Source organism: Podarcis liolepis, assembly GCF_965112155.1.
Source record: "Podarcis liolepis genome assembly, chromosome: 8".
In the NCBI taxonomy this organism is placed as follows: domain Eukaryota; kingdom Metazoa; phylum Chordata; class Lepidosauria; order Squamata; family Lacertidae; genus Podarcis; species Podarcis liolepis.
This window is the reverse complement of record NC_139560.1, coordinates 70,444,576-70,462,100: the sequence shown is the minus strand read 5'-3', so window position 1 is coordinate 70,462,100 and position 17,525 is coordinate 70,444,576. Positions and strand designations below refer to the sequence as shown.

Genomic DNA, 17,525 nt, shown 5'->3' with positions numbered 1-17,525 from the left:
ACCATGCTCTGAGAACAACCGTTTTGTTTAGTATTGTAGCTTAATTATCTACAAATTGGGTGCAAAGCTAGCCCCATGATGTTGCAAAGGGCAATACAACCATGACACCTAAAGGCAGTGCCAATTTCTACTGGCAGCCCCGCATATGCGGGGGGAGGTATAATAACTTCCTTCTGGGCTGCAGCAGAGTAGCAGCAGGTAGCAGACTGTTCAGATATGTGGCATTCTGAATTTCTTTATCATTTACAGTGAATTAAAACAAACAAACATGGCTAGTGTGAGCTGAGTGTCTCACACATATCTTCTCTGTCTGAGAGCGGAGAGAAAGAAAACAAAGAGCGGAAGTTACAGAACTTCACTGAGAGAGTCAGTGTGGTGTAGTGGTTAAGAGCGGTGGACTCGTAATCTGGTGAACCGGGTTTGATTCCCCACTCCTCCACATGCAGCTCCTGGGTGACCTTGGGCTAGTCACACTTCTCTGAAGTCTCTCAGCTTCACTCACCTCACAGAGTGTTTGTTGTGGGGGAGGAAGGGAAAGGAGATTGTTAGCAGCTTTGAGACTCCTTAGGGTAGTGATAAAGCGGGATATCAAATCTAAACTCCTCTACCTCCTCCTCCTCCTCCTCCTCCTCCTCCTCCTCTTCCTCTTCCCAGACATAACAGTAAACATAGATATCATGTTACATCAGCAATGGGAGAATGAAAATACTGGCACTTTCATCTTCAGCTTCCAATGACTTTTGAGTCTGCTCAAAAGACACTAAGGGCTTAGGTTGCAACCAAGGCCTAACCATGTGTGTAAAACTGTTTCCCCAACATTACAGGAAGGAAGGTCCATAGGAAAGCCATAGTTATGGGACTACCAAACAATCTTGCAAGACTGGGCTACAGCCAAAGCAAATGAATTCTCTATATATTCATAAAAGGCATTTTACTGTCTCCAATGGAGACAAGCAGTCTGCTAAGATACAAAAGGACATTTGCTCTCAAGAAAATCAATAAAGCTCACTTTTTCCAGTTGACATGAACCACACTGAGTGATATCTGAGTTCATTAAAAGACCTGGTTCGCAAGGGACTGTTTCCTCTAATAGACAATCTCATGTTCATTGTGTTTTTACTTTAAAAGAAAATTCAGCTACCTGAAGCTTGTTTTATTCCTCGCTGAGTTTTTTTTCTGGCCTAGACACTTTGGAACATGTTTTTCTCCAGCAATCACACATACACCCTCTACCTCCATCCTACCACAGAGATCAAACTCCAACATGGAGAGGTCATGTCCTTATTTGCAGGGAGTAGCCCACACAGTTAACAGCAGAGCATCTTGAATCAGAGCTGATTTCTTCAAGATGGTCATTGTAATGCAGGGTCATAAATTCAGGGCTTGGGTGAGGGACCTGAACAGCAAAAGAGCAGGAACAAATAACAACATTAATTAAAGCCAACATATAGGATGTTAGGGAAACGGGGAGTCTTATGCCAAAGACTAACCTCTGAGTGTAATACAGGCACATGAAGCTAAGTGAAAAGTGTACTTATAAAGACACATTAATGCTTTATTTTTAAAGGGACGCGGGTGGCACTGTGATCTAAACCACTGAGCCTCCTGCACTTACTGATCAGAAGGTTGGAAGTTCGAATCCACGGAATGGAGTGAGACCCCATTGCTCTATCACAGCTTCTGCCAACCTAGCAGTTCAAAAGCAGATAAATAGGTACTGCTGCATGAGGAAGGTAAATGGCGTTTCCATCCTCTCTGGCTCCTGTCATGGTGTTCCATTGCACCAGAAGCAGTTTAATCATGCTGTCTACATGAACCAGAAAGCTGTCTGTGGACAAATGCCTGCTCCCTTGGCCTGAAAGTGAGATGAGTGCCACAACCCCATAGTTGCCTTTGACTGGACTTAACCATCCAGGGGTCCTTTATCTTTACCTTTATCTATCTAGTGAAGGAGAGACTCCATTTTATGTGAAGCAACGTGACTCTGTTTTGGATTCCACTGTGAACACTGCTAATGTTGAATAGAGTGTTGGAGTGCTTCTTCTCTGCTTGAAAGAAAGACAGCAAAGTTGCAGGAGAAGGTAAAGGTGGAAATCAACAAAAAGAGAATGGTTGGGGAAACTTTGCGAGTACCTGGAATTAGCAAAACTGACGGATATAATAAGGAGAAAATCCAAAACTATGGTTATGAAGCAATGGGAGTTCTTAAATGATTATTTACAAAACCAGGGCTCAACTACAAAAATCTGGTTGTGTTTAGAATAATCTTGTGCATAATATAAAAAATGCAAAGTGAGACATTAAGGAAATCCAAAGGGAAAATATGAAGAACAGAGGTTCTGACGAATGGATTATTAAAAACGCGTGAGGTAAACGGTGGAAGTCTTTTTTAAAAAAAACAACAACAACAATTTATTTAAGGTAGATAAGGACAAGATGAAATTATACAATTTCTAAATATAGATGGGAAACGGCTGTGTATTATCTACTTTTTAAAATTTTCACTTATGATCTTTTTCTTTTACTTCTTTACTCTTTCCTTGTTCTTTTTTTCTTTTTTCTGATATCTTATCTTTCATTTCACTGCTTTATTGTGAATAGCATTTTATAGAGGTATAAATAACTGTAAATATGAAAAGAGACAAAATATTCTCTATTTTTTCCCCTTGGTTAGATGTATTTTCTTTTTCTTTTGTATTTTCTTTTGTTGTGAATATGTATGTTTTCTAATTTGTACTTAATAAAAATATTAATAATAATAATAATAAAGACATGGTCTGAGATACAGAAGGCTGAAAGTGCTGAGCTCTGGAAAGGGAGGAAAATACATTTGTTTGGAAGAGACTGTAAGCCCATGCTGAGAGAAGCATGTGACTGTAAATATTATGCAAGTAAAGCTTTTGAATGTTAAAGCCGGGGCATTAATTTCCAAAAAAGGGTGTTGGGTTTTTTTATACATGATTTGAGCTTCTTAGTTGTGATTTCTCTTTTTTTTTAAATGATATTTATTAAAGTTTAACAATCACAAAAAAGAAAAGAAAAAGCAAACAATAAAAAAGTTACAATACTTCAAAAGTAAAAGAAAATACAATAAAGAAAACAGTACAGCCGAACAATAAAAAGAGAAAAAAACAAAAACATTTAAAAACAAAAACATTTTAAAAAAACATTCGATATTTTCATATCTTTATCTTTCATTTACTTATTTCCTCAACTTCCTCACACCTCCCTTTTTTGTATTCTAATTCAATTAGCTGTTTCAGCAAGTCCTTTCCCTCTTTCTCAGATTTTGTTCTATAATTTATCTTAATACAGGTTGACCTTAAATTTTACACTTTGACCCATTAACAATCCATTTTACTTAATTCTTTATAACCTTTCTGCTAAAACCATGTAAATTCATGCCAGCATCCTTCTAACATTCATTAATTTTACAATATTTCTGTAAATATACTTTAAATTTTTTCCAATCTTCTTCCACTGACTCTTCTCCCTGGTCTCGGATTCTGCCAGTCATTTCTGCCAGTTCCATGTAGTCCATCAGCTTCATCTGCCATTCTTCCCGGGTAGGTAGATCTTGTGCCTTCCAGTGCTTTGCGATGAGTATTCCTGCTGCTGTTGTAGCATACATAAAAAAAATTTCTATCCTTCTTTAACACCAATTGGCCGACCATGCCCAGGAGAAAGGCCTCTGGTTTCTTCAAGAAGGTATATTTAAATACCTTTTTCATTTCATTATAGATCATCTCCCAGAAGTTCTTAATCCTTGGGCATGTCCACCAAAGGTGAAAGAATGTACCTTCAGTCTCCTTACATTTCCAACATTTATTATCAGGCAAATGGTAAATTCACCATCAGGCAAAAGGTGATTTCTCTACTCTTACTTCAACAGATCAATTGTCTGACAGGCATGAGACAAACATACTTCTGTTTGTCTCATGCCTAGAAAGCATGGGTCTAAAGGGTTTTCTCCTGCCTCTTTAGCATTAAACTAGAATAAATAGCAAACCTGATTTTCTGAAAGGTCCAGATAGTTACAGAAGCAGGCAGGCAGGCAGAGAACACTCTTCTCCTTCAGGGCACCAAAACCTGAAGCAGATTTGATGAGGAAAGAATATGCAACACTGTTGCACATTTGTATTGTCATTTCCTAAGCTTTTCTTTTTCTTTTTCTTTTTCTTTTTTTTTTTTGCATATTGTCAGCAGTAGAATTAATGTAGACATCTCAAGAATAATCAGAATGCATTGCTTTGGAGCATAAAATCTACAAAATGCAGATCATAAGGACCGAAGCACTCCATAAGATCCAAGTGACAGGAGGGAAAATGTACACCAAGTGTTCTTTGAGTTCTAATTTATCTCCTCAGTTCTGAAAGGAAAGCACTCTCTATACACACAACCCATATTCAGCATCCTCTTGAAGCAATTATTGCTAAGATGCTTACCATTTTAACACTCATTTGTAGTAGTGTTTCTAATTATTCTATTTTGCTGGCTTCAGCTCCTTCACAAAATCTGTCCCATCATCCTATTTACTAAATTCTTCATGCCACTAATGATCTTTTTTTCTTAGTCTCTTTACAGTTTGGCTTAATCACACTGGCTTCTCTTGTACTGTTTTAATGCTTACATTTTACTGATCGGCAAATCTCATTCTTCATGCATCATATCCTTGATAAGTAATTTCTTTTTCTATGGGAATCCTCCATTTATATAATGGACTCAAAATATATAGACATTTGCCTATGCTTAAGATGCAAAGTTCCCCTACACTATGAAAATTTGCTGCAGCAGCAAACAAGAGCTTTATACATAGCGTACCAAGGAATATACAAACTGTGATGTGGCATTGGCACTGCATGTAGCCGTGAAGGTCAGATTGAGGGTGCTCAAAAAGTACTATTCACGTTTAATGCATAAATTTGCATATTTTCTTAAATAGACCAGCCTTCCCTCATCTGGTGCCTTCCAAATGCCTTGAGCCACAACTCCCACTCTCCCTGACCATTCACCATGATGGCTGGGACTCATAGGAGTTGTAGTCCCAAACATTAGGAGGTCATTCATTTGGGGAAGGCTGGCTTAAACCATCCAATATATATTTTGCATGGAAGGCAGAGGAGATCACATGCAGAGCATAAAGAAGATTGCAGGTTCGACTTCTGGTGCTGCCGCCATGGCGAACTGCCGATCCCATGGTAGAAGATGCCAGCCATGCAGTCAACTGAGGATAATTCGGGAGTAAAAACAAAAGCAAAACAAGAAAATTGTCCAGTAGCACCTTAGAGATCAACTAAGCTTGTTCTGGGTATAAGCTTTCTTGTGCATGCACACTTCTTCAGACACACGGAAACAGAAGCCACCAGATCCTTATGTATAGTGGGAGGGTGGGGTGGGGTTTTTCTCAGAAGGGTAGTAGGAGATGGGTGATTGACTCGGTGGGTATGGGAAACCTGTTGATAACTGTAAACAACTGCAATTAGCCCTACAAGAAAAAGGAAGTGATAGTATGCATATACCCAGAACAAACTTAGTTGGTCTCTCAGGTGCTACTGGACAATTTTCTTATTTTTTTATTTATTCAACTGCGTCAGACCAACATGGCTACATACCTGAATTTGGGAGTGATTATCCTTGCAAGCCCCCCTTGAGTGTTGGGGGGGGGGAGAGCTTTCTCTTGCAGATCGTCCAATAACTGCTTCTCTCTTATGGAATGCAGAGACAGGGACACAGAGGGCACAGCACTGCACGTATTGGAAACTCCCCAATGTGGTCACCATGAGTGCCGGTATCTCTGTTTCTTTTAAAATGTATCTGAATTTGATCTTAAGAAAAATACGTGTTTTGGAAGAAAGAGAAAGATAACCTGCGAAATGAATCAGTCACTGAGTGCCAAGGTCTTGATCTGGAGAGGACTCTCGTCATCGTAACTGGAATGCTACGTAAGTGAATGGAGCCTTTGTTTTACTTATACATTATTTTTGCTGTGCTATGAATCGGCAATTGAAAAAGAGTCAATTATTAACGGAAGGAAATCACCAATGGATTACAATTATATATAGAATGCAAGAGGAATTCAACAATAACTTATCGTTTTTCTTTACGGAGTGCTTGAAAGAATAGACTGTGCAAAATTCTGTGATGATTTGTAACATTGCCAACTAAAGAGAGCTCTAGTTCTGAATTATGATGGTTTTGGTGAGACACCAGCTCGTAAGAAGAAACGAGGATATAAACACTGAAAGTAAGTCAAAAGTTGCAGCCGGACTTCTTTCTGCTTTTGGTTTCAGAGAGGCAAAAGGAAGCTGTCACACACCTAGAAATGAGCTTTTGGAGGAGGGGCCAATGTTGAAGAAAATTGAGTGATTACAACATGAAGGAAATGAAGAAGGTAAATATTTCACACAGCTACAGGATATAAATTCCCTCTGCACGTTAATCGATTTGGATTTATTAAACACAATCAGAAGTCATCACATCAGTGGCTGCTAGAACAAAGCATTAAGATCGGAATTGTGGAACTTGGACTAATTAAGAGAACTGGCACAGGATCAAGGAATAACATCAGCTCCTGATAGCCGGAACATGGAAAGTCATCCAAAAATGTTTAATTCGGAACTGTTTCATTGGCTCTTTTGATTGTATTGTGATTTGGAATGATTTGGCATTGCATTAATGTGGCCTTCATTGGATTGTTATTAATGAAAATAACAATTTCCAGGTTCAATCTCTGATATCCCTACCTAAGAGCATCAGGTACCTGGTGAAAAAGCTCTGCCCAAGACTCTGGAGAGCTGCTGCAACTCAAAGTAGACAATACAGTGGTACCTCAGGTTACATACACTTCAGGTTACATACTGTCAGGGGTTTAGGAGCAGAGGCAAGGGCAAGGGAGGAAACAGAGAGCGAAGGGGAGGAGGCAGAAGAAAAGATGAGTGATGACGACGACCCGAGATCTCCGAGTCTTTCCAGTGAATCAGAGGATTCACAGAAAGGAGCACCAGTGGCCAGGGCAAGGGGGGAGTCTAGGGGGGCACCCCAGGAAGATAGAGCCAGAGGGGACTCAGAGGAGAGCAGTTGGAAATCGGGACCAGCGTCACCGCCAGAGAGCAGGGAAGAGGAAGGGAGCCAGGGGGCAAGCGCTGGCAGCTCACCACAGGAGGGAGGGCACGAGTCAGGAGTGGCCACACCTCCATCGGGGAGCGAAGAAACGGTTAAGCGGAAAGTGGAAGGTTGGGCGCGCGCGCCAAGTTCAAATGCAGAGGAAGGCGGCGCAGTAAGCAGCCCGGAAAGGGAGCCAGGTCCTAAAGCCCGGCGCAAGGAGACAGGAGGGTCCGGGGGGTCAGCGTCAGAAGAATCCCGGAAGGAAGAGACCCCGGGGGGTAGAGGGACCCAGAGGAGGACAGTCAGGCGGAAAAGGTGGAGCCGGGCTAGGATATTAAGTTGGTGCACACGGGGCGGAGACTCAGACGGAGCTTCGCCGATCTAGCTACTAGACGTAGAGTTGCACGCAGCAGCTTGAGAATGGAAACTGTAACTCAATAAAGACTTTTACTTAATGATCGCTGGCTAGCGTGATCCTCTGTGAGCTAGGATCTTCAAGCAGCTCTGACACATACGCTTCAGGTTACAGACTCAGCTAACCCAGAAATAGTACCTTGGGTTAAGAACTTTGCTTCAGGATGAGAACAGAAATCGTGCTCCGGTGGCGCGGCAGCATTAGCTAAAGTGGTGCTTCAGGTTAAGAACAGTTTCAGGTTAAGAACGGACCTCCGGAATGAATTAAGTATTTAACCCAAGATACCACTGTACTATGGTAGATGGACCAAAACTCTAACCCAGTATAAGGTAGCTTCCTATGGACTGTTAATGGAGAAAAAACTTCAACGTCCTGTGATGTTATGCCCATGCCCATATGGCAACATTCTGATGGGCCGTTTCAATGTGGCAGTTTTCAGCTTGGGGGAAAGGAAGTACTTCCCCCCGCAGTTCATAAAGATTGCCCTACTGGTCAAAGTAGGAGTCCCAGGCCATTCCCCGAGAAACTGTTTACATTGCTACACGCCACCTCAATCTCCATGTGACATGAGATTCCAGGGGTACAAGGCATGTTTACCAAGGACTCTATTCCCTTTTGGACAATGAGGTACAGCAAAGTCTGTGGTGTCTTTATGATAACCTGAATCCAATGGAGGGATCTCCAGCATTAAATTCCAAGAGGTTCTGGCTTCTCCCATAGGCACCGCTTTGCCTTCAAAACAGACAGCAGCATTTTCTGACCCTGCTTCTTCCTTAGTTTACATGTTGTTGTTCTCTCTTCAGCTCACTGCTTAGTAACTCTGTTGCTTAACTCCTAGTTGGCATTCTAAACTTCCCCTAAAATATTGCCATTTATTATTGTTTTCTTGAAAAAAAATATTAAAGATTTTCTTGTGTTAGAAAAATTAATGCATTGTCTCTTCATTCAGGTCATACTTTTCTACAGATCAGTTACTTTCTATGTAAAACAACACTGTTGTATACAGTGTTACCCTCGTTCTTGTTTAAATCCCATAAAACTATTAAATAAAGGGCCTAAAATTACTTTGCCAAATCACAGGGTTTTTTAGTTGAATTTAGAATTACAATTATATGGTCAAAAGCCTGCCCTCTTCTCCACTGCAGTTCAGGTAATGAAAGTGTATTTTATTTTTTAAAGGATTGCTTGTACACAATACTGCTGCAGTAACATTTCTATAACTCCCCAGGAATATCCTTACCTTACAGATCAATGAGATACTGTGGGAAACTGTCCAAAATTTGTTCTCAGCATAGGAAAGAAAAAACAACAGCACATGGGAAAGCCTTGATTCTAAAATAGTTAAATTGGTTTCTGTGTTTTAGAGTCCTGCAACATTTAGCACTCCATTATCTTAGCGCCTGTATATATGAATACTTATCTGAGCTTCTTCTATGATCAAATACAAGTTCAAGAGTCCAGTGATGCCAGTTCAGGAGCAAAAAAAAAGTAGAAAAAGAATTAATGAAGTAAATCTCACATTTCTTTCTTTTTTAATGTTACCCCATAGTCACCCCTAAAGACTTCCTGTACTTTCTTTTCTGGGAATGGGGTGAAGAGTGTTTTTGAATGACATTGGAACTTCCATTAATTCATGTTAATGGCTTTCTGCAGCAAATGTTAAAAGCAAGGTCACTGATACAATAGCTTAAGTTGAAGGACACCATTCACATAATTCTCTTTTTAAAATACTCTTCACCAAACACATCCTGCATTAATTATGCTACAGGATACTTTAAGTTGAACTTTCTAATGTGCATTTGTCATCCCTGCTATATATGATGGCTGATCTGCCACTTTGCTAATTTTGAAAATTATCTATTCCACAGTGGCCTGATATAGTTCAGCTAAAGCATTGTGTTCATTTATTTTTCAATACGTTTTTCTAAACAATGGGTTTAAGCAAGGCAGGTTCAGCTGCTAGATCAAACCCAGTTCCTAGCAGAAATCATCTTATCATTTGATCTTTAAACACAGGACGATTCACAGCTGAATAGGAATAATTGTAATAATCAGCTCTGTTGAAAAGCATTGTATTTTGAGTGGATACAAAAGACAATGGATGGTGATGATTGCTTTGTAATAACGTATTCACACACGCTAAACATCATGGGATGAAATTTTGTTTGGTTTGGATTTTAATGCGAACCTACCCAATTCACCTCCTGGCAAATAGAAGGGGAAGAAATGGAGGCAGTGAGAGATTTTACTTTCTTGGGCTCCATGATCACTGCAGATGGTGACAGCAGTCACAAAATTAAAAGACACCTGCTTCTTGGGAGAAAAGCAATGACAAACCTAGACAGCATCTTAAAAAGCAGAGACATCACCTTGCCAACAAAGGTCCATATAGTTAAAGCTATGGTTTTCATAGAAGAAGATCAAACCTATCCATTCTAAAAGAAATCTGCCCTTAGTGCTCACTGGAAGGATAGATCCAGAAGCTGAGGCTCCAATACTTTGGCCACCTCATGAGAAGAGACGTCTCCCAGGAAAAGACCCTGATGTTGGGAAAGATGGAGGGCACAAGGAGAAGGGGATGACAGAGAACGAGATGGTTGGACAGTGTTCTCGAAGCTACTAACATGAGTTTGACCAAACTGCAGGAGGCAGTGGAAGACAGGAGCGCCTATTGTACTCTGGTCCATGGGGTCATGAAGAGTCAAACACGACTAAACGACTAAACAACAAACAACAACAACCCAATTCACACTTCCCAAAACAATATGCAAACTGGAACACAATTTGGGCTGCAGATTTTTGCAATGTGTACAAAAATGCATATATTAGGGGAAATAACATAAAATCCATTTTATTAGGGAAATGACTTTCAAAAAAGCGTACATGAGGCAAAATTGCATACAAAATACGTACATCGGGAGAAATTTTCACAAAAATGCTGGTGACACTTTTTATTTAAAAACAAATAAAACAAACTGATGCAGAGATGTGGAGACGTGAGCTGAAGATTGGGGGGAGAGAGAGAGAAATTGAATATGACAGATGTGTCCAGCCCTATCATGAACTGACCATTGTTTCCAACATTTAGTTGTCATTTAGCTATCCCAGGGCTTGTGGCCCACAAAGTCCAAATAATCCCCACAGAGAGCCAGATTTCCCTGAGTAGCAGGGACTGGCTATTAAACAACTTTTGATCTACAGTGTTGCAATGTCCTTAGATCAGAAGGTAGCCAATGTGGTGCCTTGTAGATGTTGTGGACTCCAACTCCCATCAGCTCCAACCAGCATTGGAATGGTCAGGGTTGCAGCAGTTGTCATTCACAACTTCTTGAGGGCACCTATTGACTAACCCTACCTTAGACTATGCATGGGCTCAAATTACGAGATGCCAGATGCTGAATAGGACAGGGATGACACACCTTTGTAAAGAAGAAGGAATTTAAGCAGATACGATTTGCCATGAAAGAAGCAGCTTCTGAAGTTTCCTGATGTAAACAAATATCAAAGGCACCAGAGCCTTTGTTTTTGACCCTAGGCACTCTGCCATGGTCAATTTTTCATCAATGCCCATTTTTGCTTTCTTATTTGAGCAGCAAAACCAGGAAATCTACATAGCCACTGATGGATCACTATACGCGAGTAATGAGCTGCATAATTTTGCAGCCCGATTTCAGGGTGTGTTTTCCCTATGAAAGTTGAAGCTGATTATAAACCCATATTAATCTGTAATCCTATACATCCTTACCTGCAAATAACTCCCATAAAGGCAGGGGGCTTATTTCTGAGTAGGATCATGCAGTTAGTATCTTACAACCCAATACTATTCATATTTACTCAGAAGTAAGTCCCATTAGGTTCAACAGAGCATGTTCTCAAGCATGTGTGCATCATACTACAATCTTAAAGCAACTGTGGCTATTTGGAAGCTAAAAGGTCCATGTTGCTTTAGAGGACATTAACTGATTCCTACTGATGCAGAAAATTCATTTACCTATAACTCACATATTGTTTAGTGTCTATAGGCAACAAGCCAACCTTCAGCATAAAGTAATTGTTTGTCAGTCATATGAAAAAGAGGATAAAGTCTTATAGAAGCTGTGCAGAAGATCAAGTCAGCTATGTTTCTCAGTGGTGTAACTTGTTGTGATAAATGTTTGTTATGGGATGCAATAGAGAAAGTAACTCATGAGTACTTCATAGTAGCAGACAATTGGTTTGTCTAATCTTGCAGAAGCAGATTTAGGGGAGCGCCACGACTATGATGTAGAATGGAAGATGAGAGGCAGGGTTGCCAAATTTTGGCACTGCACAGGATCTTGCTGAAATTTCAGGTCTGCCGCTGAATCCTGTCTTCGTAGAAAGCACTTTTGCAAGCTACCAAATATGGAACTGGTTCCTAACTATTTAGCATCTTTTAACACTGTTTTAATTATGAAACTCTATAAGCCATTCAGTAGATGCTCTAACAGCTGTGAAATATGATCTTATGTTCATGGAATCTCATTTTGCAAAGCTTCCAGACTGTACACAGCTGATCATTTTTAAGCCACTATGCTTGAGCTATCAAGGTTATGTTACTGTGCAATTTATTTAGCGTTGTTAAAGAATGCATGTGGCCAAATCATTAGGCAATTCATCAAGCATCTGCTGTTGCAGTGGAAATGAGACATGCTTTATAAATGTCAGTGCTGTGAGCAACATTTCTAAATGGAAATAGATGGTGGGAAATGATGGCTTTTAGTTTTGGGGAAGTAAATCGGATTCTGTATCCACCCTATCCTGAGAAAAAGAAATGACCACTGTGTATTTTTCTGTTTGTTTATGCCATCCCCCCCCCCCCAGTTGCCTCATGTAAAGAGCCCATAGGCAACATACAGTATGGTATAAAACATTAATTCATATGAATGCAGGTTTTATCAGCTGACAGTGTAAGGGTAGGAAACGCCAGCTTAACCAGACTGATACTGAACATATCCAGTTACAGGATAACCAATCTGTTTTAAGTGGTTTTGTGTATGCATAGAAAAATAAAAGGTCTTTACAGGCATTAGTTATGTACAGTGAATATTTGTGAATTAGAATGAGCCAAAATGCCTCAGAAAATGATTTTCTGACTTTAAAAAAACAAACAAAGCCTATTTCACCAAGCTCCTCCTGAATTGTTGGAGAATTTCCAAGAATTGAAAAGAATATTCAGTGATATGGCCTTCTCCGTTTTACCACCTATTTGTTTTCAGGCACAACTGTTCACTATATATTTTTCAAGATAGATTTCTTTTTGTTGAAGGAAGCTCCTTCCACTTACCATCCTTTAGTCTATTGCTTCCCTCATCCAAAAACACAAACTAACTATAGAGTTCCATTCATCATCAAGTGAATTAAAAAAATTCAGAGGAGAATTTCGGAGATGAACTGTAGAGGCATTTCACCTCCGCCACCAAAGAAGCATAACCCATGACTTCCTTCAATAATTATATTGGGACAGAAACATCAGTACAACTGAAGCTCACCATTTTATTTGTGTGGGGTGTGTGAACTTCAACAATTGGTGGGAACTCAAAAACTAAATTCTTAGAAAGTGTATGAGAAAATTCTTTTCTGAAGGTTTCTGCTGAGTGGGATAGCTTCATCCCTGTCCTTTAAAAAATATATGAATTGCCCCATGCATTATTCTTTCTTTATTTCATGTCAACAATTGTTCTGTTTTCCCATCCTTCTTTTAAGTCTGCCTATGTTATGCAATTCCACCCCTTTTTAAAAGTCTTCTGATCCTTTGACCTTCTCTCATCCAGCATCTCATCCCACTCCTTCATTTTCTTTCTAAAGTTCTTGGCCAGATTCTTTTCAACCAATATTTTATACTTTCTTCTCTCTCTGTTATCTTATTGGTCTTTTCTGATTTGGTTCTCACACTTCTTTTTCTGAAGTGTTCTTGGGTCTTTGATGCTCCTCCTTTCTTTTCATGATTCCCTTGCTTTTTCAGGTACTGTTCTGCCATGGTTTCAATCATATCTCTCCTTTAAGAAATCTTTCTGTAGATCCCTTTCTTCATCTTTCTCCTTTGTACAGGAGTTCCTCAGTGATCAGTATTAAAACATCTTACACTTGGTCCCACAATAAGTGCATTTGATCTTCACCCCACTGCTGAGCCAATGAAGTACTATTCTACTGATGTTTCCCTCTCATAACTTGCCCAAGTACCTGCTGATTTCGCTAAACTCATTGGACGAATGCCCTTTTTATTTTATTTTTTCAGACTTAATACTGCTAGCTTTGAGTCTTTCGTACTGCTTTTCATTCCTTTTGCAAAATCACTTTCTCTTGTTCTCGACAATGTGGTTGCTTTCTGTTCTCCAAGCAATAAATCTTGGAATTCTTTTTGATTTTTCTCTTTCATTTTCTCCCTATAGCCTGGCTCTTGCCAGTTCTTCTCATTTTCAGTCAACATACCCAAAGTCTGCTTTTTCCTTTCTATGGTCAGTATCAATTCTTTAGTTCCTTCTCCTATTATTTTCTGCACTGATTATTCTAAGATTATTTTTGTTGGTTTCCCAGTTTCTACTTTCTCTCTCTTTGCCCCTTTCCAAATTATCTTACTGGTTTGGCACCTTTTGCTGATCATATGAGGAATTCTAACACATCTTGTATTAACCTGAAACTTTATGCCCTTAACTGCAAGTGCCCCCATTGTCTTATTCTTTCATATCTATCTCCTCCTCCTCTGTATGTTCCTTGTTGCATCTTTTAATCTACAGGCACCAGTCCTCTTGTTCAGCCTAAATTGCCCTCTGAATTGCACATCTGCATACTTTTGCTGATCAGCACCCTATCATAGAAATGCTTTGGAATGTGACATTCAACTCTCTTGTGTTTTCACATTTCAGTGCTTTCTTAAAACATCATTATTCCCCCCCCCCTTGCTTTATTTTTTCCTCCTACTTTTTAATTTCTTTTGCTTTCATCCATAATCTAGGTAAGGCCTCTACAGCTCTTCTCCTTTTTGTATCCCCCTAGAAAAGTTAAGCTTGCTTTTGTTGTTTTGTAACAAACTGAATAAAAATGCAGTACACGGCTGATTAATTCCTAAGACTTCTATGGCCTGCATGTTTTGGATGGAGGAAAAAAAATGGTTTGCTTCATATTTACTTATTTATTCAAAACATTTCTATCATGCTTTTCCTTCAGGAAGGTGAAGGTGGCAGACATAGTTCTCATCCACTCCATTTCATCCTCATAACAACTATGTGAGGTAGGTTAGGCTGAGAGCGACTAACCCAGAGAGCCTTATGGCCAAGTGGGGATTTGAACCCAGGTCCTTTTTCAGCCTTCTAACCACTACTGCCAAATGTGACCCTACCCAAGTCACACTTCTCAAAACAGTATGCTAACCAAAGCAAATTGCAATAGTGAAAATAGCATACAGAAATGCATTGTATTAGAGGAAACGGCTTACAAAAATCTGCATATTAGGCAAAAAAAGAGTATATATTAGCAAAATACACTATAACAACTCCCCTCCTATGGGATGCAATGAAAGCAGTCATCAGAGCATCTTGCACAAAAGAGAAAACATCCCTTAAAAAACAATCCTCAATAATTAGCAAAATAGAACAAGACCACGATCCTCTCATCACACTACAAACAAACAGGAGCTAAAAGAAACTTCTTAAACTTATAGAACAAAAAAGGAGGGAACTAGATTCCCTAGAAATCAACAAAACAATGCTCAACATTCTATACTCTAAACAATGCTTCTACGAGTATGGAGGGGAAAACTCCAGACGGTTAGCAAATAGGTGTAGGGAAAAAAATCTCTCAAAAAAGAGAGAAAACATGGTATCACCAAAAAAAGATGGCAACATAACATTCTCCCCGAAAGTAGAAGCAAACTGATGCAAAAATGTGGTGAATTGAACTTAAGCATGGAAAGATGAAAAACTGAAATCAACAGATTTGTCTATTCATAGTATCTATGGACAGCTGAGCTGGACTGCCAAGACACAAGCCTTAGTTTTCCACTGGAGTGGACTATCCTATACTCCTTACATTCTAGAATCTGGAGAATTCAAGAAACTGGTGCCCAGTATGGGAGGGGGAGTGAAAGAATGCTGAGAGCTGACAGTTATAGGAGGAGGATGGCAGTTAACTAAACTTCCCTAAATTGCACCCAAGAGGAAACATAAAGACTTGCCTTATTTAAACATGGAAACTTTAAACCCTCCTACATGTGTCAAATGGTGTCAGAGTAACGGGCTGGGCATTTCCTTTGAATGCTTCTTAAATCCTTCATCTGACTGAAATAAGGAGAGAAGTTTTCCTGTGCCATCATTAACAAGTAAATCACCCTTCCCTGCTGCAGTTTCAGCAATCAATTCACACATGTTCAGGTTTAACAGCATCCCAGTTCTTCAAATGCCAAAATATCCAACTTCTTCCCTTGATTCAGTACTGTTCTTTCTGCCTCAGTCATTAAAGGTAAAGGTAAAGACACCCCTGACAATTAAGTCCAGTCGCGAATAGGTTCCATCATTCCTTGCTCACTTATTAATCCCTCACCCCCAGCAGCTTTATACAATCAATTCTCCCTTCCTCCCCTAACAAGTCTCCTACCTTTCCCATCATCTCTCAGTCAGTTTAGCTTCCTCAGTCATCAACTTATTTAAATGTACTTGGTGCCCTGCTGAACTGAGGCCCTTATATCTTCTTCCTCTTACTTGAGTGTGACCAGGATCTCCTTCCATTTCTGAAGGACAAAGAGAACCCAGCAAGACATCTCTTATGTCCAGCCTCAAGCTCCTGCTGACTCCATCTGAGCCTGGAGGTCTGTGGAGCATCCTTTATACATTTCTGTCCTCATAGAAACCAGAACCTAAACACTGTGACATAGGAAGCAGGATCCTCTTGTTCATTGCTAAGGAAACCTGCCTCCTATGTCACAATGTTTGGGTTCCAGCTTACTGCAGTGAACTGCTTAGTAGTTTTGTTTGTTGGTAGGGGCAGTTGTCAAGACAACAAAAGGGTCTTGCCTATGGAGACAGAACAAAACAAAACCAGTATAGCAAGTGAGTTCCACGATCACTGCAGATGGTGAAAGCAGTCACAAAATTAAAAGACACCTGCTTCTTGGGAGAAAAGCAATGACAAACCTAGACAGCATCTTAAAAAGCAGAGACATCACCTTGCCAACAAAGGTCCATATAGTTAAAGCTATGGTTTTCCCAGTAGTGATGTATGGAAGTGAAAGCTGGACCATAAAGAAGGCTGATCGCAGAAGAATTGATGCTTTAGAATTATGGTGCTGGAGGAGACTCTTGAGAGTCCCATGGACTGCAAGAAGATCAAACCTATCCATTCTGAAGGAAATCAGCCGTGAGTGCTCACTGGAAGGACAGATTGTGAAGCTGAGGCTCCAATACTTGGGCCACCTCATGAGAAGAGAAGACTCCCTGGGGAAAAAAACCCTGATATTGGGAAAGATTGAGGCCACAAGGAGAAGGGGACGACAGAGGACCAGAAGGTTGGACAGTGTTCTCAAAGCTACTAACATGAGTTTGACCAAAGCTAACGGTTACATGATACAAAATGGGTCTTTACATCATTGTATATCTGTGCATATTTGAAAGCTAATAAGACTACAAAAAGTTGCTGGTGTATTCATGACATATACAAATCCAGAAGCTCTGGGAGTTTTCCTTCTCCCTAGTTTTTATAGCTAATGACTCTTTATAATGTAAGTGATCTTTGTATCATTTCAGAACATAAATTCTAAAATTTCACTGGATCTTCAACTGGTACATTTCTGATATTTCCCCCTCTCCCTGTGACATCTTCCATGTTGTGTAAGTCCCTAGTGCCCTTAAGTCCATTAATTTCTCTGCTCATCAGCAAAAACCATGTTGTTTTTGTCCAATAGTTTTGTGCCACAATAATAGTCTTAACATATTGATCCTGGGTAGAGTAGAGTTTTTATTCACTCTAAAGCCATTCATTCAGATTTTCTTGATCA

At 39.8% G+C, this 17,525-nt stretch overlaps 1 long non-coding RNA gene across 3 annotated transcripts in view; it reads right to left on the bottom strand.

Annotated features, from left to right (window-relative positions):
• LOC310714394 overlaps positions 1–17,248 on the bottom strand; it is a 29,202-nt gene extending 11,954 nt beyond the window's left edge. Inside the window, exons 1-3 of one of the 3 annotated variants that reach the window (XR_014529696.1) lie at positions 16,130–17,248; positions 8,180–8,950; positions 1,265–1,396 (exon numbers count right to left, since the gene is read on the bottom strand). This is a non-coding gene — a long non-coding RNA (uncharacterized lncRNA). Of the gene's footprint in view, positions 1–1,140; positions 1,397–8,179; positions 8,951–16,129 lie in introns of those variants that run through there. The other 2 variants (XR_014529697.1, XR_014529698.1) reach the window with 2 other exon arrangements.
• Between the last annotated feature and the right edge of the window lie 277 nt (positions 17,249–17,525).